Here is a 7,500-nt window from a genome sequence, read left to right on the forward strand (position 1 = left end):
GATTGAAAGCTTCAAAAGAGGCCAATTTTCTTCTAATTACCACATAGTTGAACTTTATGTGCAAAAATGATTCTGGTCAAACTGAGAATTGAAGTTGGATGGCTGGATTCATGATCCAGAGTGCTTCCCTGAAAATGAACATTAGTAAGAAGTACAAGATTGAACAGGATATTTGAACTGTAAGTGCAATAAAATACAAAGGTCCCACCGAGATTTGAACTCGGATCGCTGAATTCAGAGTCCAGAGTGCTAACCATTACACCATGGAACCACATTTCAAAAACAATCTTAAATGATTCGCTTAGAGGGCTAGCTTTTCAAAAAAGGCTCATATTATTATAAATATCCCAGAGGTGACCTTTATGTGCAAAAATGGTTCCGGACAATCTAAGAATTGAACTTGGATGACTGGATTCATAGTCCAGAGTGCTCACTTTAGTATAATTATCCCATAAATTAAATTTACGTGCAAAAATGGTTCCATAGAATCTAAGAATTGAACTTGTATGTCCAGAATGCTTCTTTATAAATGAGGATTATTACAAGTATAGAATTGAACAGCATATTTCAACAGTACGTGCAAAACTTCTCAAGGTCCCACAGAGATCTGAACTCGGATCACTGGATTCAAAGTCCAGAGTGCTAACCATTACACCATGGAACCACATTTCAAAGACTATAGGATCATATTAGTATAATTATCACAGAAATTACCTTTATGTGCAAAAATGGTTCCAGGCAATCTGAGAATTAAACTTTGATGACTGGATTCATAGTCCAGAGTGCTCACTTTAGTATAATTATCCCGGAAATTACCTTTATGTGCAAAAATGGTTCCGGACAATCTAAGAATTTAACCTGTACGTCTGGATTTATAGTCCAGAATGCTTCTTTATAAATAAGGATCATTACAAGTAAAGAATTGAACAGCATATTTCAACGGTATGTGCAAAATTTCTCAAGGTCTAATTACCACATAGTTGAACTTTATGTGCAAAAATGGTTGGGGTCAAACTGAGAATTGACGTTGGATGGCTGGATTCATGATCCAGAGTGCTTCCCTTAAAATGAACATTAGTAAGAAGTACAAGATATTTGAACTGTAAGTGCAATAAGATACAAAGGTCCCACCGAGATTTGAACTCGGATCACTGGATTCAGAGTCCAGAGTGCTAACCATTACACCATGGAACCACATTTCAAAAACAATATTAAATTATTCGCTTAGAGGGCTAGCTTTTCAAAAAAGGCTCATATTATTATAAATATCCCAGAGGTGACCTTTACAGTATGTGCAAAAATGGTTCCGGACAATCTAAGAATTGAACTTGGATGACTGGATTCATAGTCCAGAGTGCTCACTTTAGTATAATTATCCCAGAAATTAAATTTACGTGCAAAAATGGTTCCATAGAATCTAAGAATTGAACTTGTATGTCTGGATTCATAGTCCAGAATGCTTCATTATAAATGAGGATTATTACAAGTATAGACTTGAACAGCATATTTCAACGGTACGTGCAAAACTTCTCAAGGTCCCACCGAGATTTGAACTCGGATCACTGGATTCAACGTCCAGAGTGCTAACCGTTACACCATGGAACCACATTTCAAAGACATTTATACATTTTTCCTTAGATTGAAAGCTTCAAAAGAGGCCAATTTTCTTCTAATTACCACATAGTTGAACTTAATGTGCAAAAATGATTCTGATCAAACTGAGAATTGAAGTTGGATGGCTGGATTCATGATCCAGAGTGCTTCCCTGAAAATGAACATTAGTAAGAAGTACAAGATTGAACAGGATATTTGAACTGTAAGTGCAAAAAGATACAAAGGTCCCACCGAGATTTGAACTCGGATCACTGGATTCAGAGTCCAGAGTGCTAACCATTACACCATGGAACCACATTTCAAAAACAATCTTAAATTATTCGCTTAGAGGGCTAGCTTTTCAAAAAAGGCTCATATTATTATAAATATCCCAGAGGTGACCTTTATGTGCAAAAATGGTTCCGGAAAATCTAAGAATTGAACTTGGATGACTGGATTCATAGTCCAGAGTGCTCACTTTAGTATAATTATCCCAGAAATTAAATTTACGTGCAAAAATGGTTCCATAGAATCTAACTTGTATGTCTGGATTCATAGTCCAGAATGCTTCTTTATAAATGAGGATTATTACAAGTATAGAATTGAACAGCATATTTCAACGGTACGTGCAAAACTTCTCAAGGTCCCTCCGAGATTTGAACTCAGATCACTGGATTTAAAGTCCAGAGTGCTAACCGTTACACCATGGAACCACACTTCAAAGACATTTATACATTTTTCCGTAGATTGAAAGCTTCAAAAGAGGCCAATTTTCTTCTAATTACCACATAGTTGAACTTTATGTGTAAAAATGATTCTGGTCAAACTGAGAATTGAAGTTGGATGGCTGGATTCATGATCCAGAGTGCTTCCCTGAAAATGAACATTAGTAAGAAGTACAAGATTGAACAGGATATTTGATCTGTAAGTGCAAAAAGATACAAAGGTCCCACCGAGATTTGAACTCGGATCACTGGATTCAAAGTCCAGAGTGCTAACCATTACACCACGGAACCACATTTCAAAGACATTTATACATTTTTCCTTAGATTGAAAGTTTCAAAAGAGGCCAATTTTCTTCTAATTACCACATAGTTAAACTTTATGTGCAAAAATGATTCTGGTCAAACTGAGAATTGAAGTTGGATGGCTGGATTCATGATCCAGAGTGCTTCCCTGAAAATGAACATTAGTAAGAAGTACAAGATTGAACAGGATATTTGATCTGTAAGTGCAAAAAGATACAAAGGTCCCCCCGAGATTTGAACTCGGATCACTGGATTCAGAGTCCAGAGTGCTAATCATTACACCATGGAACCACATTTCAAAAACAATCTTAAATTATTCGCTTAGAGGGCTAGCTTTTCAAAAAAGGCTCATATTATTATAAATATCCCAGAGGTGACCTTTATGTGCAAAAATGGTTCCGGACAATCTAAGAATTGAACTTGGATGACTGGATTCATAGTCCAGAGTGCTCACTTTAGTATAATTATCCCAGAAATTAAATTTACGTGCAAAAATGGTTCCATAGAATCTAAGAATTGAACTTGTATGTCTGGATTCATAGTCCAGAATGCTTCATTATAAATGAGGATTATTACAAGTATAGACTTGAACAGCATATTTCAACGGTACGTGCAAAACTTCTCAAGGTCCCACCGAGATTTTAACTCGGATCACTGGATTCAAAGTCCAGAGTGCTAACCATTACACCATGGAATCACATTTCAAAGACATTTATACATTTTTCCTTAGATTGAAAGCTTCAAAAGAGGCCAATTTTCTTCTAATTACCACATAGTTGAACTTTATGTGCAAAAATGATTCTGGTCAAACTGAGAATTGAAGTTGGATGGCTGGATTCATGATCCAGAGTGCTTCCCTGAAAATGAACATTAGTAAGAAGTACAAGATTGAACAGGATATTTGAACTGTAAGTGCAAAAAGATACAAAGGTCCCACCGAGATTTGAACTCGGATCACTGGCTTCAGAGTCCAGAGTGCTAACCATTACACCATGGAACCACATTTCAAAAACAATCTTAAATTATTCGCTTAGAGGGCTAGCTTTTCAAAAAAGGCTCATATTATTATAAATATCCCAGAGGTGACCTTTATGTGCAAAAATGGTTCCGGACAATCTAAGAATTGAACTTGGATGACTGGATTCATAGTCCAGAGTGCTCACTTTAGTATAATTATCCCAGAAATTAAATTTACGTGCAAAAATGGTTCCATAGAATCTAAGAATTGAACTTGTATGTCTGGATTCATAGTCCAGAATGCTTCATTATAAATGAGGATTATTACAAGTATAGACTTGAACAGCATATTTCAACGGTACGTGCAAAACTTCTCAAGGTCCCACCGAGATTTGAACTCGGATCACTGGATTCAAAGTCCAGAGTGCTAACCATTACACCATGGAACCACATTTCAAAGACATTTATACATTTTTCCTTAGATTGAAAGCTTCAAAAGAGGCCAATTTTCTTCTAATTACCACATAGTTGAACTTTATGTGCAAAAATGATTCTGGTCAAACTGAGAATTGAAGTTGGATGGCTGGATTCATGATCCAGAGTGCTTCCCTGAAAATGAACATTAGTAAGAAGTACAAGATTGAACAGGATATTTGATCTGTAAGTGCAAAAAGATACAAAGGTCCCACCGAGATTTGAACTCGGATCACTGGATTCAGAGTCCAGAGTGCTAACCATTACACCATGGAACCACATTTCAAAAACAATCTTAAATTATTCGCTTAGAGGGCTAGCTTTTCAAAAAAGGCTCATATTATTATAAATATCCCAGAGGTGACCTTTATGTGCAAAAATGGTTCCGGACAATCTAAGAATTGAACTTGGATGACTGGATTCATAGTCCAGAGTGCTCACTTTAGTATAATTATCCCAGAAATTAAATTTACGTGCAAAAATGGTTCCATAGAATCTAAGAATTGAACTCGTATGTCTGGATTCATAGTCCAGAATGCTTCATTATAAATGAGGATTATTACAAGTATAGACTTGAACAGCATATTTCAACGGTACGTGCAAAACTTCTCAAGGTCCCACCGAGATTTGAACTCGGATCACTGGATTCAAAGTCCAGAGTGCTAACCATTACACCATGGAACCAAATTTCAAAGATATTTATACATTTTTCCTTAGATTGAAAGCTTCAAAAGAGGCAAATTTTCTTCTAATTACCACATAGTTGAACTTTATGTGCAAAAATGATTCTGGTCAAACTGAGTATTGAAGTTGGATGGCTGGATTCATGATCCAGAGTGCTTCCCTGAAAATGAACATTAGTAAGAAGTACAAGATTGAACAGGATATTTGATCTGTAAGTGCAAAAAGATACAAAGGTCCCACCGAGATTTGAACTCGGACCACTGGATTCAGAGTCCAGAGTGCTAACCATTACACCATGGAACCACATTTCAAAAACAATCTTAAATTATTCGCTTAGAGGGCTAGCTTTTCAAAAAAGGCTCATATTATTATAAATATCCCAGAGGTGACCTTTATGTGCAAAAATGGTTCCGGAAAATCTAAGAATTGAACTTGTATGTCTGGATTTATAGTCCAGAATGCTTCTTTATAAATAAGGATTATTACAAGTATATAATTGAACAGCATATTTCAACGGTACGTGCAAAACTTCTCAAGGTCCCACCGAGATTTGAACTCGAATCACTGGATTCAAAGTCCAGAGTGCTAACCATTACACCATGGAACCACATTTCAAAGACATTTATACATTTTTCCTTAGATTGAAAGCTTCAAAAGAGGCCAATTTTCTTCTAATTACCACATAGTTGAACTTTATGTGCAAAAATGGTTGGGGTCAAACTGAGAATTGACGTTGGATGGCTGGATTCATGATACAGAGTGCTTCCCTTAAAATGAACATTAGTAAGAAGTACAAGATATTTGAACTGTAAGTGCAATAAGATACAAAGTTCCCACCGAGATTTGAACTCGGATCACTGGATTCAGAGTCCAGAGTGCTAACCATTACACCATGGAACCACATTTCAAAGACATTTATAAATTTTTCCTTAGATTGAAAGCTTCAAAAGAGGCCAATTTTCTTCTAATTACCACATAGTTGAACTTTAGGTACTTGTGTATTTTGGCGGCGCCCATCGCATCGCATACCATAACACATACGATGGTATGCGATGCGACGCGATATCGTACGATAGTGCACGATGGCATACAATTTTGAAATTGTATGCCATTGTACATGGCATACGATGCCATACGATGCGATGCGATGCGATTAAACATTGTATAAGCACCCTAATGGGTGCTTATACAAAGTTAAGCACCCAAATGGGTGCTTACAATGTTAAATGCACCCCCACGCCACCCCCCACTATAAACGTGAACCCGAAGCGTGGCGAGCGCAGCGAGCCCGCGAGGGGCGGCGGTACGCGTCCTACGACCTTTTCATACCCCCACTATCCACGTCGGCGTGGAGTTGAGAATAGAATAGTGTGGCGAGCGCAGCGAGCCCCGCGAGGGGACGCGGATACCTTCACAGGTAAACGCGTCCCCTCGCGGGCTTCACAGGTGTCCGCGTCGCCACGGACACCTGTGAAGCCCGCGAGGGGACGCGTACAACTGTGAAGGTATCCGCGTCCCCTCGCGGGGCTCGCTGCACTCGCCACGCTTCGGGCTCGGTGGCTCGCTGCGCTCGCCACACTATTCTATTCTCAACTCCACGCCGACGTGGATAGTGGGGGTATGAAAAGGTCGTAGGACGCGTACCGCCGCCCCTCGCGGGCTCGCTGCGCTCGCCACGCTTCGGGTTCACGTTTATAGTGGGGGGTGGCGTGGAGGTGCATTTAACATTGTAAGCAACCATTTGGGTGCTCAAAAGCACCCTTTAGGGTGCTTATACGATTTTTGGTCGTATAGGGGGTCAAAATCGCGTCGCATCGCATCGCATGCCATCGGGTGCATGGCATGCGATGCGATCTGTTCGTCGTACGACGGACATCGGGGGCGCCGCCAAAATACACAAGTACCGAACTTTATGTGCAAAAATGATTCTGGTCAAACTGAGAATTGAAGTTTGATGGCTGGATTCATGATCCAGAGTGCTTCCCTGAAAATGAACATTAGTAAGAAGTACAAGATTGAACAGGATATTTGATCTGTAAGTGCAAAAAGATACAAAGGTCCCACCGAGATTTGAACTCGGATCACTGGATTCAAAGTCCAGAGTGCTAACCATTACACCATGGAACCACATTTCAAAAACAATCTTAAATTATTCGCTTAGAGGGCTAGCTTTTCAAAAAAGGCTCATATTATTATAAATATCCCAGAGGTGACCTTTATGTGCAAAAATGGTTCCGGACAATCTAAGAATTGAACTTGGATGACTGGATTCATAGTCCAGAGTGCTCACTTTAGTATAATTATCCCAGAAATTAAATTTACGTGCAAAAATGGTTCCATAGAATCTAAGAATTGAACTTGTATGTCTGGATTCATAGTCCAGAATGATTCTTTATAAATGAGGATTATTACAAGTATAGAATTGAACAGCATATTTCAACGGTACTTGCAAAACTTCTCAAGGTCCCTCCGAGATTTGAACTCGGATCACTGGATTCAAAGTCCAGAGTGCTAATCATTACACCATGGAACCACATTTCAAAGACATTTATAAATTTTTCCTTAGATTGAAAGCTTCAAAAGAGGCCAATTTTCTTCTAATTACCACATAGTTGAACTTTATGTGCAAAAATGATTCTGATCAAACTGAGAATTGAAGTTGGATGGCGTGATTCATGATCCAGAGTGCTTCCCTGAAAATGAACATTAGTAAGAAGTACAAGATTGAACAGGATATTTGAACTGTAAGTGCAAAAAGATACAA

The 7,500-nt window shown here is 38.6% G+C and overlaps 8 non-coding genes across 8 annotated transcripts; all 8 read right to left on the reverse strand.

The window, feature by feature from the left end:
* Positions 1-1,122: 1,122 nt before the first annotated feature.
* Positions 1,123-1,194, reverse strand: TRNAQ-CUG (transfer RNA glutamine (anticodon CUG)). Its single transcript has one exon. It is a non-coding gene; the product is annotated as a tRNA-Gln (tRNA).
* A 642-nt stretch (positions 1,195-1,836) lies between these two features.
* Positions 1,837-1,908, reverse strand: TRNAQ-CUG (transfer RNA glutamine (anticodon CUG)). Its single transcript has one exon. It is a non-coding gene; the product is annotated as a tRNA-Gln (tRNA).
* Positions 1,909-2,537: 629 nt separating this feature from the next.
* Positions 2,538-2,609, reverse strand: TRNAQ-UUG (transfer RNA glutamine (anticodon UUG)). The gene has a single exon. It is a non-coding gene; the product is annotated as a tRNA-Gln (tRNA).
* Positions 2,610-3,955: 1,346 nt separating this feature from the next.
* On the reverse strand, positions 3,956-4,027 carry TRNAQ-UUG (transfer RNA glutamine (anticodon UUG)). Its single transcript has one exon. It is a non-coding gene; the product is annotated as a tRNA-Gln (tRNA).
* Positions 4,028-4,258: 231 nt separating this feature from the next.
* Positions 4,259-4,330, reverse strand: TRNAQ-CUG (transfer RNA glutamine (anticodon CUG)). Its single transcript has one exon. It is a non-coding gene; the product is annotated as a tRNA-Gln (tRNA).
* Positions 4,331-4,664: 334 nt separating this feature from the next.
* TRNAQ-UUG (transfer RNA glutamine (anticodon UUG)) lies at positions 4,665-4,736 on the reverse strand. The gene has a single exon. It is a non-coding gene; the product is annotated as a tRNA-Gln (tRNA).
* Positions 4,737-4,967: 231 nt separating this feature from the next.
* On the reverse strand, positions 4,968-5,039 carry TRNAQ-CUG (transfer RNA glutamine (anticodon CUG)). The gene has a single exon. It is a non-coding gene; the product is annotated as a tRNA-Gln (tRNA).
* A 1,752-nt stretch (positions 5,040-6,791) lies between these two features.
* On the reverse strand, positions 6,792-6,863 carry TRNAQ-UUG (transfer RNA glutamine (anticodon UUG)). Its single transcript has one exon. It is a non-coding gene; the product is annotated as a tRNA-Gln (tRNA).
* Positions 6,864-7,500: the final 637 nt, after the last annotated feature.

This window comes from Crinia signifera, chromosome 11, assembly GCF_055691185.1.
Source record: "Crinia signifera chromosome 11, ASM5569118v1, whole genome shotgun sequence".
NCBI lineage: Eukaryota > Metazoa > Chordata > Amphibia > Anura > Myobatrachidae > Crinia > Crinia signifera.